The sequence below is a fragment of the Canis lupus genome, chromosome X (genome assembly GCF_011100685.1).
Source record: "Canis lupus familiaris isolate Mischka breed German Shepherd chromosome X, alternate assembly UU_Cfam_GSD_1.0, whole genome shotgun sequence".
NCBI lineage: Eukaryota > Metazoa > Chordata > Mammalia > Carnivora > Canidae > Canis > Canis lupus.
The window spans coordinates 115,825,735-115,841,945 of record NC_049260.1 but is presented as its reverse complement, the minus strand read 5'-3'; the positions used below and the strand labels follow the sequence as shown (position 1 = coordinate 115,841,945).

The following is a 16,211-nucleotide window of genomic DNA, read 5'->3' as shown; positions in this document are numbered from 1 at the left end:
ACTGATTGATTATTGCTTGTGGGCAATAAATGTCCAAACTTAAGAATGTTGACTTTTCTCTACCACGTCCTTTCTTGACCCTTCTTATGTGAAAGACTGTTCAGAATGTGTTGTATCTGTAGGTTGCTGATGCAGTTTTAAATGGATCAACATACTGCTTATAACCAACTCCTCTGTTAAATGCTTTAAACTGTAACACAAAATTATTTTTCGGGTTGTGCCTCATCTGTCCTTAACTTTCTTTTTCAAGGATTCATTTTATTGAGAGAACTGAGCTCTTAAAGTCATAATTTCCTTTTTTTCCTCTTTTTTTAAACTTTTTTTTACATTTTTAAAATTTAAATTCAAGTTGCCAACATGTAGTATAACACCCAGTGCTCATTCTATCAAGTGCCTTCCTCAGTGCCTGTCACCTAGTTATCCCCCCCCACCTCCCCTTCTGCAACCCTTTGTTTGTTTCCCAGAGTTAGGAGTCTCTTGTGGTTTGTCTCCCTCTAATTTTTCCCACTCAGTTCCCCTCCTTTCCCTTATGATCCCTTTACTATTTTTTACATTACACGTAAAGTCATAATTTCAGAAGGAGTCTGCATCCTTTCCATCCAGCCTCATCACGGGCTCTTCCTAAAGCACTAATGTCTAGAGTAGTGAAAAAAAATGACAGTTTTAAGAGTGCCTGGCTGGCTCAGTTAGTAGAGCATGTGATGCTTGATCTCAAGGTTCTCAGTTCAAGCCACATGTTGGGTGTAGACATTACTTTAAAAAATTTTTTTAAATATTAAAAAATGATAATTTTAGGTCATATCAAGGTTTCCTGAAAGAACTTAACTTTTGGCAGTTAGGTAAGTAGATTACAAATAGGAATCAGACCTACTATACTTAAATGATATTCAGTAGTTATGAATTTGTGGTTGTAAATCGATATTGTATTTCCATTTCTGTTGCATTTTCAGTTTCAAAAATTATTACTATGGTTTTCTCAGTATATTCTCATGAAAATTCTGACCTGTAGAACCACAGACCATTTTTTTCTTTTTCTTTTTTTAAAAGATTTTATTTATTTGTGAGTGAGAGAGAGAGAGAGAGTGCAGAGAGAGCACTAGTGGGGAGGGTCAGAAGGAGAGGAAGAAGCAGACCCCTCCCTGAGCAGGGAGCCTGATGTGGACTCCATCCCAGGACCCCAGGATCATGACCTGAGCCAAAGGCAGATGCTTAACTGACTGAGCCACCCAGGCGCCCCAAAACATTTCTTTGGTATAGGTTTGCTGTATCAAATAGGGAAATGCACTCTAAAATGTAAACCATATTACCTGCCAAGGCAGTAATTATTCACGTTTTTCCTATTGATTATCATACTACTGCTAGAATAACTGAGTTCAGCTCTAGTAACACAGGCACTATTTTTAATAGTGGTAAAGAAGAATGTGTAGTTATCACCCACAGGTGGTTTGCTTTTCCTATACACGTTAGTTTATTTTCTGCTCGTTATTACTCAATTTGCCTTTTTTCTGTTATACCCTGGATAGCTATACAATAGAGATTTCTACAGCATATTTTTTAATTTTTTTAAGATTTTATTTATTTATTCATGAGAGTCACACAGAGAGAGAGAGAGAGAGAGAGAGAGAGAGAGAGGCAGAGGCAGAGAGACAGACAGAGGGAGAAGCAGGCTCCACATGGAGCCCAATGCAGGACTCAATCCTGGGTCCCCAGGATCACACCCTGGGCTGAAGGTGGCGCTAAACCATTGAGCCACCCGGGCTGCCCTCTTTCTACAGTATAAACCTTGAAACCACTGTTGTTAACATGTGTATGGGGAGAGAAAATGGTTATAAATGTCAAACTTTCTTGATTTTTGTCAACCCAAGATTTAAAATTCCAAGAAAGGTTTATCAACTTTGTGACTGGATTCAGCATCAGCATGGCATAGAAAGAGTGAGTACAGATACCTTGCCTGATTCTCAGTCTTGAGAGTTAAGCATTGAATATCTTTTCACGGTTAAGTCTGATGTTACCTTTAGGTTTCTTATAGTTGCCCTTCAGTGGATTGAGGACATAAATCTGTTCAGTCTGGTTTGCCAATAATATTTTTGAGAGGTTTTACCAAAAATTGTCTAAATAAGTTGATGACCATAAATTTTCCATGTCCGCTAGCTAATATGGAAAATGACCAGGCTTTGCCTGGCTCTCGTCTCCACTGGCGCCTGTGTTCTCTGAATAGTTGGTTTGGACAATGGATCTCCACAGGTTGACTCTCTCGTGCGTTAATATTATGCACAAAGTCTGATAGCCTTTCTTCTTATCTATTTCATTGAGTTTTTGTTTTAGACATGGTGTAAATTTTGTTCATCTAAGCTGGAAGGAGAAATCTCCCATTATCAAATATTGGGAGCCTGGAAATCCTGGGACTTGGGAGAAGCTAAAACTTCTAATGTGTTTTCCAGCAAGTGATTTAAAAAAATATATTGTTGTATTAATAAAATTGTTAGTAATTCATACGACTTGTGAAACAAGGCACTGATTTTTTGTGTGTGATAAAATCTCACATGTCAACTATTTTTTTTCCTGATCTATTGAAAACATATACACATTAGCATGTCATGTGATATGCCTAGAAATGTGTATAGGCCTTCGTTCTGATTCTAGTACTTACAGATTTGTGCTTTTTTTTTCTTCCACAAGAATATTGGAACCAAAAAAAAAAAAAAAAAGAATATTGGAACCAATTCTGCCCATGATGATACTAGTTTTTTTGCTCAAAATACTCCATAGATAACCATAGGGCTATATATATATATATATATTTATTATACATGACCTAGGGTGAACATATGATACATGATTGTTACGTATATCCTTACCGATATTACTGTTTTATATTAGTATTAGAAATATAATTACAGGTATTATCTCTCCCATTAACCAACCACAAGGAATGCATTGGAGGTTTTCTGGTTGCAGATGAGAATCTTTAGAGGCTTGTATAGCCATTATTGAAATTTATATAGCAGGCTTTAAAATTTTGTATTATTTAAACAATTTTTTTATTTAAACAATTTTTTTAAGTAAAAGAGTCTCCAATATAGGGCTTGAACTCATTTCCTCAGATCTGGAGTTGTAAGATCTACTGCCTGAGCCAGGCAGGTGCCCCAACAGGTTTGTTTGTTTATTTATTTAAAGATTTTATCTATTCATACGAGACACAGACAGAGAGGCAGAGACATAGGCAGAGGGAGAAGCAGGCTCCTCGCAGGGAGCCTGATGCGGAACTCGATCCTGGATCCCAGGTTCATGACCTGAGCCAAAGGCAGGCACCCAACCACTGAGCCACCCAGGCGTCCTTTCAACAGGTTTGTTGTTATTATTTTTTTTACTATCATGTTTTTTTCTCTTGAACTTGTCATTACTGTCTTAAACACTATTACTTTTATTATAGAACGATCACATTTTAATGCATTACGTTGCCAGTTCTTCTGTCACTTTTGTTTGAGGATAAATGAGATTCTTTTCTCTAGGTTAGCATTGACTGAATGTATTAGTAAATCCAAGGGGTCAGGTAGCGAAACATTGGTTTAGAGTGACTGGAAGCATTTTTCCAGTAGATGCCTTGGCCCAGTCATCTGCATATGGTAAAACTGGACAGCGTCATTCTCTAAGCATGGATGTGATGATAATCCAAAAGTGGCAAGGAGACACTTCGGTTCTAACAGGAGTCTTGTCCTGTCATGAATTTGCAAGGACCTTCTTGTAAGTGCTGGGTTGTCCTGTAATGTTTGATATAGCAAAATCTTAGGACTTTTGCTTTAAAAAAAACCACAATTGAATAGTGATGGTGAGTTAATTACTTGTGGGGAAAGGATTCCTGAACATCTTATGTCTAGTGTATAGGTAGACTACAAATAGGAACGAAGTCTGTTTTAAGTACGAGGGTCAAGGAGAGAAGCGACATTGAAGCCCCAGGTGCCTTGCTGGCTCTCTAAATAAGGAGCAAGAAAATTGAACTTCTGTCATTCTTTTACTTTTTTAAGAATTTTTAAAAAGATTTTATTTATTCATGAGAGAGAGAGAGAGGGGCAGAGACACAGGCAGAGGGAGAAGCAGGCTCCATGCAGGGAGCCCAATGTGGGACTCGATCCTGGATCTCCAGGATCATGCCCTGGGTCGAAGGTAGGTGCTAAACCGCTGAGCCGCCCAAGCATCCCTTGTTTTAAGAAATTTTTATTTTATTTTGATTTTTTTTGAGTGGGCGGGGGTGGGGTGGGGTACAAAGGGAGAGAATCCTCAAGTCTATTCCCCTGAGAGTACAGAACTGATTCTGAGCTCAGTCTCATGATGCTGAGATCAAGACCTGAGCCACCCAGGTGCCCCCTATCATTCTTTTTCTAATACTTTGTTTTTCTCTTCCTCTTTCCACTCTCTTTATCCTTGCTTACTTCCCTTCCCTTGCCCCTCCTGTGCTTCCTAACTCCTATTACTACCACTTCTGTTACTACCACTTTGAGTAGATTTATGAATCCTTTTCATATCAAAAGCAAGAGAAAGTTAATTATCACTTTGTGTTGATCTCCTGGGATATTCAAGGATAAATCGGTTCCTTCTTATTAGTCTACTTTTTGTTTTTTAAGATTTTATTTATTCCTGAGAGACACAGAGAGAGGCAGAGACACCGGCAGAGGGAGAAGGAGGCTCTGTGCAGGGAGTCCGATGTGGGACTCGATTCCGGGACTTTGGGATCACGCCCTGAGCCAAAGGCGGATGCTCAACCACTGAGCCACCCAGGCATCCCTTAGTCTACTTTTCTGAGGTAATTTGTGTTTAACAAAGATTGAATGTATATCGCACTTAATTAAATGTTATAAAAAAGAAATGCATTTATTCATGGCAGAGAGCAATATTCCCCCTAGAATTGTGATCGACTCATTGACCTGTGACCCTCCATTGTCTTCAAGACCTTTAGGCCTTAACAATGACATACATGGGAGAGTAGGAATTCACCTCAGCAGTTAGGAATAGCTTCTCAAAATCGATCTAACTTATCTCTTGATACAGGATCCTACTAGGTTATGCAGGCCAGCCTTTGGGTGCTTGTGGGAAAGTTTAGTATTTTCTTCAGAGGTTTCTGGAAAGGATATGATAGGCTTAAGCCTAGAAATTTTATATATAGTTTTCTATTTTCCTTCTGTTCTTATTTTTATTCTTTTCTAATTATTGTTTGTAGATAAGAAAACTACTGATTTTTGAATATTTCTTTTTTGCTCCACTACCATACCTCTTTGACACTGCTCATTTCTCAGGCTATTCTGGTGTCACAGTTAGGCCTATGGAGTTCTGAAATAATTATCAGTAAAGCATCATGTAACATAACACTTCTGTTAAGTGCTTTAAGTTAGTAGCAATTTTTAGTTCTCTTGTAAGGATTCATGTTGTTGAGACAACTGAACCTAAAATCATCAGTCCAATCTTGTTATAAGTATCTTCTGGAGCATTACCATCTAAAGAACTTTGGAGAGCCCCCTGGGTAGTTCAGCGGTTGAGCCTTTGGCTCAAGGTCTGATCCCAGGTTTAGGGATCAAGTCCCGCATTGGGCTCCTTGTGAGGAACCTGCTTCTCCCTCTGCCTGTGTCTCTGCCTCTCTCTGTCTCTCATTTATAAATAAATAAATAATCTTTTTTTAAAAAAAGGATCCACACATGCTTTAAATATTCTCAGCAAGAGAGGGTGACAAAACATGAGAGACTCCGAACTCTGGGATATGAATGAACAAGGGGTAGCAGAAGGGGAGATGGGCAGGGGGACGGGGTGACTGGGTGACGGGCATTGAGGGGGGTACTTGATGGGATGAGCACTGGGTGTTATACTATATGTTGGCAAATCAATCTCCAAAAAAATATACATATTAAAATAAATAAATGAATGAATGAATGAATGAAAAAAATCCTGTCAACAAATTCATTTAGCAGCCCTGAGGCCAGGTTACTGCCATTTGAAACTTGGTGATCACTGGCTCCTGAGACATCACAGGAACCTGAGGCTTTCCTTAGACTTTTTAGCCCTAACAATGGGACAGTTGGAGTAAATCTCAAAACTTGAGAAGGACTTCTTAAAGTAGCTTAGCTCATCCTTGATAAGGTTTCCTAATAGATTATGCAATTCAGAGTTTGGTGATTTGATTTGATACCTCAAAATTCCCCTTTGGTTTAATCCATGTTGCAGGCTCCTGGGTTTGTATCATTATGTAAAATTTCAAGTTGATTTTTTTTCCCTCAGGAAAGACATGCTGTTCATAGCCATCTGAGCTTACAGTTGTAGGAAATTTTCCTTGGCTTTGCAAGCCAAAATCATTTTGTGTTAACTACTCTATTCTTTGGGAATGCCATTTTGAAGCTAATGTGGTAGTTCCCTACATTTGTATCCCTGTCTCATTTTCCAGATATTAATACCATCCATGTATATTGAGAGGGAGACAGTAGATACATTTTCTCAAATTTCTTTTAAGATAATGTTGACATTGTTGATTACATATGGGAAATAAGTGACTTTGAAAAGAGTAATGTTAAAAAACATAAGTATTCCTCATCTTAGTCATAGTTCTCTAGTGGTTGAAATATGTTATGTTTTGGGTGGAGTATGATAATCTGTTTTTAGAATTGATTTTAGTAAATACAGCCTCATTTTACATCCTAGCCCAATTTTCTGCAAAGATCTCTTCAATTCTAAAGAGCCACGTTCCCATCATGGATCTGGTAAAGCTTTGCTGCCAGCCCCTTTAAGGTTTTCTAATCCTGCAATTGAAGAACCAATACCTAGAGATCTTCTGCTTTAAGGACTAGGAATTTAATAGTGACAGCGAATTATCAGTAATGGAACTGGACAAGAAAATAGCATTTTTTGATAGTTAAGTACATTGTGAAAAGGAAATTAGCATGTCATACTTTTTATTTTAGGAATTGGAGGTTGCATAGTTAAAATTACTCCTTTTCTAAGAATTTTGTTGGTCATATTTAAGTGATATTTAGTAGGTAGAGTTTGTTACTTTATTACAGTAATTTCTTTTACATTTCTGTAGCTTTGCAGGTTCCACATTTCCTCAATCCTTATGTCGAACCAAAGCTTTTTAATTATTAATTGTTTCTTTAGTATAGATTTGTTGTGGGTTTTAAATGTGGAAATGCAGATGAAAGTCTGCATATCTGCCGGGTACAATCACTTAGCATGTTTTTATTATTAGCATAACTACTAGTGTTATAATAATGCTTCTAGTCTTAAGAACACTGCTATTCTGTTACTAATAGGGAGAGTATCTTCAGTTAGCACTCATAGAATGTGGTGGGTGGTTTGTTTTTCATATATATTGAAATGTATGCTGATTACTATTTAATTTACATACTTTCTAGAATGCTGTGATGATCTATGCTGATAGAGATCATTTATTTATAACGCAGATATACATGGGGAAAGTTGATAGCTGTGAATGACAAACTTAGTTCATTTTGTCCATCTAAGGTTGAAAATTATAGAAGTTTGGGATGCATGGGTGGCTCAGTGGTTGCGTGTCTGCCTTTGGCTCAGGTCATGATCCAAGGGAGCCTGCTTCTCCTTCTGCCTGTGTCTCTGCCTCTTTCTTTGTGTCTCTTATGAATAAATAAATAAAATCTTAAAAAAAGAAAATTCTAAAAGTTTTATCACCTTATTTCATTACCATTGTAACATCGAAATGATGAATGCATACATCTTTGCCTGTTAAATCTTAATGCTTCACTTCGGAGATCAGTTAACAGGCACTGGGTGTTATTCTGTATGTTAGTAAATTGAACACCAATAAAAAAATAAATTAAAAAAAAAGGAAAAAAATAAATCTTAAACAATTAAGTCTTTTTTTTTTTTTTACAAAGATTTTTAAAATTTATTTGAGAGAGAGCAGGAGCAGGAGGGGGAGCAGAGGGAGAGGGAGAAGCAGACCCCCCACTGAGCAAGGAGCCTCATGTGGGGCTCAGTCCCACCACCCCAAAATCATGACCCAAGATGAATGCAGACATTTAACTGATTGATCCACACAGGCACCCCAACAGTTAAGTCTTATATTAGCTGTAGGTCTTTGTAGATGCTCTACAATAGACTTGAGGATATTTCTCTGCTATGCCTAATTCACTGATACTATTTTTCAGATATTCATGAAATGAATAGTCAAATATTTGTCTACATCTGTTAAGATGATGTTTTGTTTTGTTTTTTCATTTTAATCCATTCACAGGGGAAATCACTAGGTTTTGCTGGCGTTCCCCTCCCAAGATGGGAACTGATGTTCTCTCTGAGTAGGTGGCTTAGTCAAGGGATAAGCTTTCGCTAACTCTCTTTCCCTCTCTCAGATCACTGCCATGAGTTGACCAGGTGGTAGTATCTGAAAAATATTTTTTCTCTTAGGTTTTTCTTCCAGTTTTCGACAGCAAATAAATTTGGGTCCCTGTTCCTTCATCTAATCTGAAGCAGTAATCTCCAGTTACCAAATACTAGGAGCCTGGAAATCCAGAGACCTGTTGAGGCTTAAAATATTCTCTAGTGTCTCATTACAAGTGGATTTTTAAAATAAAATATATTGCTGTATTAATTTTTAATGAAATTAGTAAGTTATTCACTTAAAATGTGAAATAAGGCAATGATTTATAATGAAATATTAAATAACTTCTTACTATCTTCCTCATAGCATTTTATTTTATTTTATTTTAAAGATTTTATTCCAGAGAGAACAAGCAGGAGTGAGAGAGGGAGAAGCCTACTCCCCGCTAAGCAGGGGGCCTGAGGCAGGGCTCCATCCCAGGACCCTGGGATCATGATCTGAGCTGAAGACAAGGTGGTTAATCACTGAGCTACCCAGGTTGCCCCCCTGGTGGCATTTTAAATATATACACATTTAGCATATTTTGTGCCTAAAAACATGCAGACCTTTGTTCAGGTTTTAGTAATTGTGGTTTTGTGTTCTTTTTGCACATGAGTATTAGAATTCATTCTACCCATGATTATATTATTTATATATTTTCCAGAATATTATCCAAATCTTACCCAGTATATGGATATACATGCTGAGGGTTGTGTGTGTGTATACACATTGGGTTTTACATAATGAGTATTTTATCTCCGGTTACTTTTGCCTTGAAGTTGTCATGGCTATCTTTAACAATATTATACCCTATCATTGATAATATTATAGGATGATAATACCATTGGATGCATTGGCCAGCTTCCATATTAGTCTTCATTGTCTGATAATAAACAGGTTTTATCTCTGTAAGTTAGCACTGCATGCATGTATTAATCCAAAGACTTCAGGTAGCATATATGCAGTGACCGAAGCCACATGTTTCCACTTGATGGAGTTGGGCCTTTGGAGTCACCAGCACACAGTAAAACTGGAGAATGTGAATCCCTAAACATGGACAACACCATCATAATCAGTAACTTGTGCAGGAATACCCTCTATTCTGAGAACTGTCATCCTAACATGAATTCAGAAGAATTTTCCTGTCAGCTCCTGAGTTCTGTCCTGTATGTGAAACAGCAAACTCTTGAGACATTTTGGCTTTAAAGAAATATAATTGAATATTGATGGTGAATTATATATAACAATTATTGAGAACCTAGTGAAGGAGAATGGTAGGGGCTGACTGTGTCACAAGTCCTTTTTCTTTCTCAGATGTGTCATGGGATGTCACAATAAAATAGTGTCTTTGTATTTCTGTTGTTTTTTTTAAGTATTTATTTATTCATAATAGACATAGAGAGAGAGAGGCAGAGACACAGGCAGAGGGAGAAGCAGGCTCCATGCCAGGAGCCCGACGTGGGACTTGATCCCAGGACTCCAGGATCAGGCCCTGGGCCAAAGGCAGGCGCTAAACCGCTGAGCCACCCAGGGATCCCCCTATTTCTGTTGTTTTTAAGGATCCAAAAGTATGTGTTTTCTCATTAATCCTCATTACTAGTATGTTGATGAGTTAGTAAAAGATTCAGTGATGCAGATTTCTCTTGAGGGCAAATAAGAGAATCTGCATAGAATCCCCAAGCAGGGATGCCTGGGTGGCTCAGGAGTTGAGCATCTGCCTTTGGCTCAGGGCGTGATCCTGGAGTTCTGGGATCGAGTCCCACATAGGGCTCCCTGCATGGAGCATGCTTCTCCCTCTGCCTGTGTTTCTGTCTCTCTCTCTCTCTGTATCTCTCATGAATAAATAAATAAAATCTTTAAAAAAAGAAAAAGAATCCCCAAGCAAATTGCCTGTCCTGAAAGTAAGGACAAAGGGTGTACCATGTCATATTTAAATGATTCTTGGTTAAGTATGGATTTTTTTTCTTTTTTTGAGAGAGAGAGAGAGCACGAGTGAGCGAGGAGGGGAGTGAGGGCAGAGAGAGGGAGAAAGTCTGAAGCAGACTCTGTACCGAGTGTGCGGAGCCCAACACAGGACTCAACCCCACAGCCCTGAGCCAAAATCAAGACTTTGGTGCTTAACCCACTGAGCTACCCAGACGCCCCATGTACGGGATTTTGTTTTGAAAGAGGGTTCCTAAGACCGTACAGAGGCTCAATGTTTCCCCTTAAAGGATTAATAGGATTCAGGAGCGGTTGTACTCATTGTTCTAGTTTATTACTGTGAAAGGAGACAGATTAACATGAGTAAAGGGAAAAAGGGACAGGGCCTGAATTCCAGGAGAAACCAGGCATAAAGCTTTCAAGTGCCCCTCCCAGTGGAGGCACAAAGAGTGAGCTTAATTCTTCCAGGAATAATGTGACAGCATATGTGAAGGCTTGCCAACCAGAGAAACTTCCCCAAGCCTAGGTGTCCAGTGCTTTTTTTTTTTTTTAAGATTTTTTATTTATTTATTCATGAGAGACACGGAGACAGAGGCAGAGACACAGGCAGAGGGAGAACCAGGCTCCATGCAGGGAGCCCGACGTGGGACTTGATCCTGGGTCTCCAGGATCACACCCCGGGCTGAAGGCAGCGCCAAACCACTGCGCCACTGGGGCTGCCCAAGTGTCCAGTGTTTTTATTGGGAATCTGTCACCTAGGCGAGTAGAATTTCCATGATTGACCTCAGCTATTCAAAGCCGACTCCCAGAGCAAAATTGGGTGTTCACTATAAAGCACAGTGGTAGCATAAACTCTTTGGTTCACTATAAAGCACAGTGATAGCATAAACTGGTCCAGTGTTTCAAAAGACATACAAAAATACTCTTATCAGACAACATTTCAAAGGGTCAGAGTTAAGCTCCTGGGCCTCTGCCGAAGGCCAGTACTGAAAATGGGCCTTTCTTGGTTGTGTGTAGGATGAAAGCAACTCAGGACTGCTCAGTTAAACCTTTCTTACATAAATTGTGGTAGTTTTTGCATTATTCTAAGTTTCCTTTCCTTTCCTTTCCTTTCCTTTCTCCTTTCGACTCCCTTTGAGAGGAGAAGGGATGGAGAAGGGATAAGGGCGAAGGGAAAGGGAAAAGGGAAACTTTCCCCTTTCCCCAATGGAAAATCCCGTTCTTTCTCCCTCCCTCCCCCCTTCCTCATAACCCTCCCTCTCTCTTTCCCTTTCTTTCTTTCTTTCTTTCTCTCTCTCTCTCTCTCTCTCTCTCTCTTTCTTTCTCCTTCCTTCCCCCCCCTCCCTCCCTCTCTGTCTCCCCCTCCCTCTCTCTCCCTCTCTATTCATACCCAGCATGGAACCCCCGACATGAGACTTGAACTCATGACCCTGAGATGGAGACATGAACTGAGATTAAGAGTAAGACACTTAACTGACTGAGCCACCCAGGTACCCCTCTAGTCATGGTTCTAACAATTACGTAATTATAACTAACATTATGAGAACTGTAATTATTTGAAGCACAAAAATTGATAGGAATTTGTCAAGAGGGTAAATGAGAGAACCTACATAATAGCCCCGAGTTCATTACCTGCTGTGTACATAAGCATTTTGGAAATATAATTTCTCATGGTTCTTAGTCTTTTTTTAAAATTTAATTTAATTTATTTATTCATGAGAGACACACAGAGAGGTAGAGACAAGGCGGAGGGAGTAGCAGAAAAGCCTGATGTGGGACTTGGTCATGGGACTAGGATCATGCTCTGAGTTGAAGGCAGACACTCAACCACTGAGCCATCCAGGCATCCTCATGGCTCTTATTCTTATCTCTGCTCATTTCTTTTCACATAACTTAAGATTCAGAGCAGTGAAATAAAATGAAATACTTAATAGCATCTCACGTACTGTACACCACTGATATCTTTGGGGCTGGTTTGCCCCATGGTAAATAGCCTACCTGCATCTGTATGTGCTAAATATGCCACCTAAGACTCAGTGACAGTTTGAAATTATGGAGGATTGATTACAGATGTTTGTCCTCATGCATTTATTGATGTTCAAGGTCCTGGAGAAGTGGCATATTTCTTCCTGCTCTGAACTCCAGTCTTAATTTTGCCTCGATAAAGAAATGCAGTCCTTGTCCACATCTGTGTCCAGCTTTTCCACAGGATGACAGGTGAAGGCTTCTGCAGGTTGATGGCATCAGGTGGGAGCGAGTTACATTCCAATCCTGACAAAAGCTGGTTGAGGGTAAGGAATCTCCTGTATTTTCTCACAACAGCCTCAGATCCAGATGGGTGTAGGGAAAGTGAGCACTACAGGCCTCAGTCTCAGAATGTAAAGATAGTAAACTCTGCTTTGACCACTCAGTCTCCCTAGGAAAGGTAGAAGAAATCATATGAGCTGATAGGAAAGGGACAGCCTTTGGATCTGAATTTATTTCTTGTCTGGAATTCATTGGAGATGAATTGAGAGTTCAGTTTTCTCCCAAGGGATGGGAGGAAATGATATTCCTGTTCTTGCCATTTCAAATGTATCTTGGTTTCTCATTAGGGGGTTATGGGTGTCTTTATTCTGTTTTCTGCATATGTGGCTTGAAGGGATTTGAGGGGGAAAGAGAATGGGGTGGATGTGTCTTTGTTTTTGTTTTGTTTTCTTTAGACAAAGGAAACCATTTTAAAAGTTGTGTTCTTGAGGCGCCTAGTTGACTCAGTTGGTTAAACATCTGCCTTCAGCTCAGGTCATCATCTTAGGGTCCTGGGATCGAGCCCCACATTAGGCTCCCTGCTCAGTGGGGTGTCTGCTTCTCACTCTCCCTCTGCCTGCCGTTCCTCTTGCTTGTGCGTACATGTGCTCACTCTCTCTGTCAAATAAATACATAAAATCTTTAAAAATACAGTTGCATTCCTAACAGTGTGAAAACCTGCAGGTTAGAGAAGATTAAGCTCATTCCCAATAAAAAAAGACAACAGAGATGAGCTTGTTCTCCCGAAGTTCTCCTAATCATTGAGGTAAACCTGGAGCAGGTAAGGGGATGCTCACTGAGGGAAGGTTGGAAATTGGAAGGCAGTGGATCAGCATGGTCCAGGGTATGGAAAAATACTGGGTATAGTCATGGTGTGGTGGGGAAAGAGATGCAGACCGTGTTTGAGAGCGAGAGAAGGAGCAGTCAGGGCCTGGGTGTTAAAGCCATGCTGTGTGCAGTTCTCCCTGCCCAGAAAGCTGCCGATCAGTTTGCTTACATGTAATGGATGCCCCTCTAGGTAGAACATCATTTGTGGTGGCCTCCAGAACAGTGATGGGGATGGAGAAGCCTGTCCTTGAGCTGCCTCCCATGAACTGAGGAGCCCTGGCACCCACCTGGATCTTGGACATCCCTGAGATGACTCTGGTTGTCCATTCCTAACAACGTGAATCCTATTGATGGGGAGATTGTGAAGACACTTCCTAAAAGAACACAGGAGCAAGATTGGTCTCTCTGGGTCCACAGGATCCTTCAGGTAACAGAGTGCTTCAGACTGACTTCGCAGACTGAAGAGATGACCATAGGAACTGCCTTGTTCTTGCCCCTCATAATCATCTGAGCGGAGGGGATCCATACCGAGTGAGGCTTCTACATTGGAGGGAAGTATGATGGCACTGTTTAGCGTCATAGAAAAATGTTGAGTGAAGTCCTCATGCTGTGGGAAGGAGAGGGATGAAAGCTATACTGGACTATTTCAAGGTTACCGCATGGCTCTAATACCTTGAGTTATGCTGTATGCAGCACCCTGCCCAGATAGGTGCTGATCACATGGGCAGCGTGTAGTTGGTGGCTCTCTGGGTAGAGTGATGCACTTCTGGAATAGCGTTTGTAGTGGCCTTTGGCCTGGATTTGAGGTGGATGGGATGGTATCCTCGTACTTTCTGCCCTGAACTGAGGAGGGCCCTGGGAGCCACCTGAATCTCCCCAATCGTCAAGGTGATTTCAGTGTTCTCTTCTTGACAGTGTGAACACTCAAAGGTTAGATTTTGTGAAGATAACTGTAAAGAAAACAACAAAGTGGGAATAAGTTGGTACTCCCTGGGCTCTCCAAAGGCCTCACATAAACATCAAGCAGGTCAGGGCATCACCACCAAGACACATTCAAGTTGGAGGGTAGCCTTTTGGAACTGTCTGGGATTATGGAAACTTGGATGTACAGTCAGCATGATTTGGTGGGGAGAGAGAAGAAAGATCTGTGTAAGACTGACTGCAAGGGGGACTCGGTTGGTTCTGTTTGTGGATCCAGACTGTGTGCAGTGCCCTACTCAGAAAGGTGGTCATCACATAGACTCACTTGTAGTGACTGCAAGCCTGAGTAGAGCAAAGCTCACCAGCACAACAGATGCACCGGCCTATGGGACTGTGATGGGTTACAGGTAACGGGACCTGTAGCTGCCTCCCTGAGCAGCCCAGGATGTCACTGTCAGTCATCTGGTTCTAGTGTCACGTGTTTTCAAAAATGATTTCAGTGTTCGATTCCTGACACCAAGCACTTCCAGGTTGAAGATACTTGTTACCTTGTGCCCAGCCATGGGCAGTGCCCTGCTGGGGAAAGTGTGTGTCACACAGGGAAGAGTAATAGCCCTTCTATTGGTGGAGTGATACTCGATGCGGATATGTGTGGAGCCTTCAGATCAGCGGTGGGGATGGAGGGGCATGTGTTCTTGAGCTGTGTGTCTTAAACCCAGGAGGGCATAGGTAACGTGCTGGTTTCCATCGCCGGTTCCCTCAAGACGATTCCAGTGGTCCGCTGTGAATCATGTGAACACCTACTGTTTGGAGGAGTAGAAGATATTTGTAATAGAGAAGAGAACAAGGCACAAGCTTGTTCTCTGGTCCTCATAATCCTCTAGGTTCACATGCAGTGCTTGAGGGGATCCTCATGGAGGGACGAGTGCTAGTTGAGGACATGGGGCCGGCATTTTCTAGGCTTATGGAAATGTTATGGGAACAGTCATGAGGTCCATGGAGATCAAAAGTCTATTTCCAAGTACAGAGGATACTGGGCAGATTCTCTACCTAATTGGGCTGTCTGTACTGCCCAGATGGCTGCCAGTCACTTTTTAAAAAACTCTACAGGTTTTGTAAAAACAGTTTTGTAACTGTCAAGGACAGTAACATTTGTGTTGGCTTTTAGACCAGTGATGGGCTGGAGATTTGTATTTACTTGTATTCTTTGATGTCCAGTCTCTAGTAGCCACCTGTGTCTGGTCTCAGACTTCTCCCCCTGATGATTTCAGTAGTATACCCCTAACCATGTGACCCCAAGACATCAGAGCAGATGAAGGAACGTCCTTTGGGAAAGTGGAAACGAAGAATTGTTGTCAAGTGTGTCCTCCTAATCCTGTTCATAAACATTGAAACTTTGAAGGTTACTCACATTGGGAATTCTGCAAGTTGCTGGGCCGTGAGTGGGCCTCGTATGGGGTAATCGAATAATCTTGGGTATGATACAATGATGTGGTGGGGAGAGAGGGTGAAAGCGTCTTTTCAGGGTTAAAAGGGGGCTTGAGCAGGTCCTCTAACATGAATCATGTTGAATATGGTATGTGAAATGCAAGTGTTTCCAGACCCCTGGGAGAGCAGAATGTGATTGGATGGACATGCACACACGCTTGTAATGTGTAGTATGACTGAGAAGGTGCCAGGAAGACCTGTGTGTGATCTTGCATTCCCTCAGAATGCTCTCATTGGTGCATTCCTAACACTGTGAGCACTTAGAGATGATAGTACAGCAAGATAGTTGCTGATAGAGGAAGCGAAGAGGGAAACATTTTTCCCATTGGGTCCTCACCATCATCCAGGTAAAGGGAAAGGAGACGAGGGAATCCCTGCTAAGGGAGGTTTGTGA

General features: G+C 40.9%; 1 non-coding gene across 1 annotated transcript; it reads left to right on the top strand.

Annotated features, from left to right (window-relative positions):
- Window positions 1–14,582: 14,582 nt before the first annotated feature.
- Window positions 14,583–14,727, top strand: MIR8908F (microRNA mir-8908f). The gene has a single exon (NR_128879.1). It is a non-coding gene; the product is annotated as a microRNA mir-8908f (primary transcript).
- The last annotated feature ends 1,484 nt before the right edge of the window (window positions 14,728–16,211 follow it).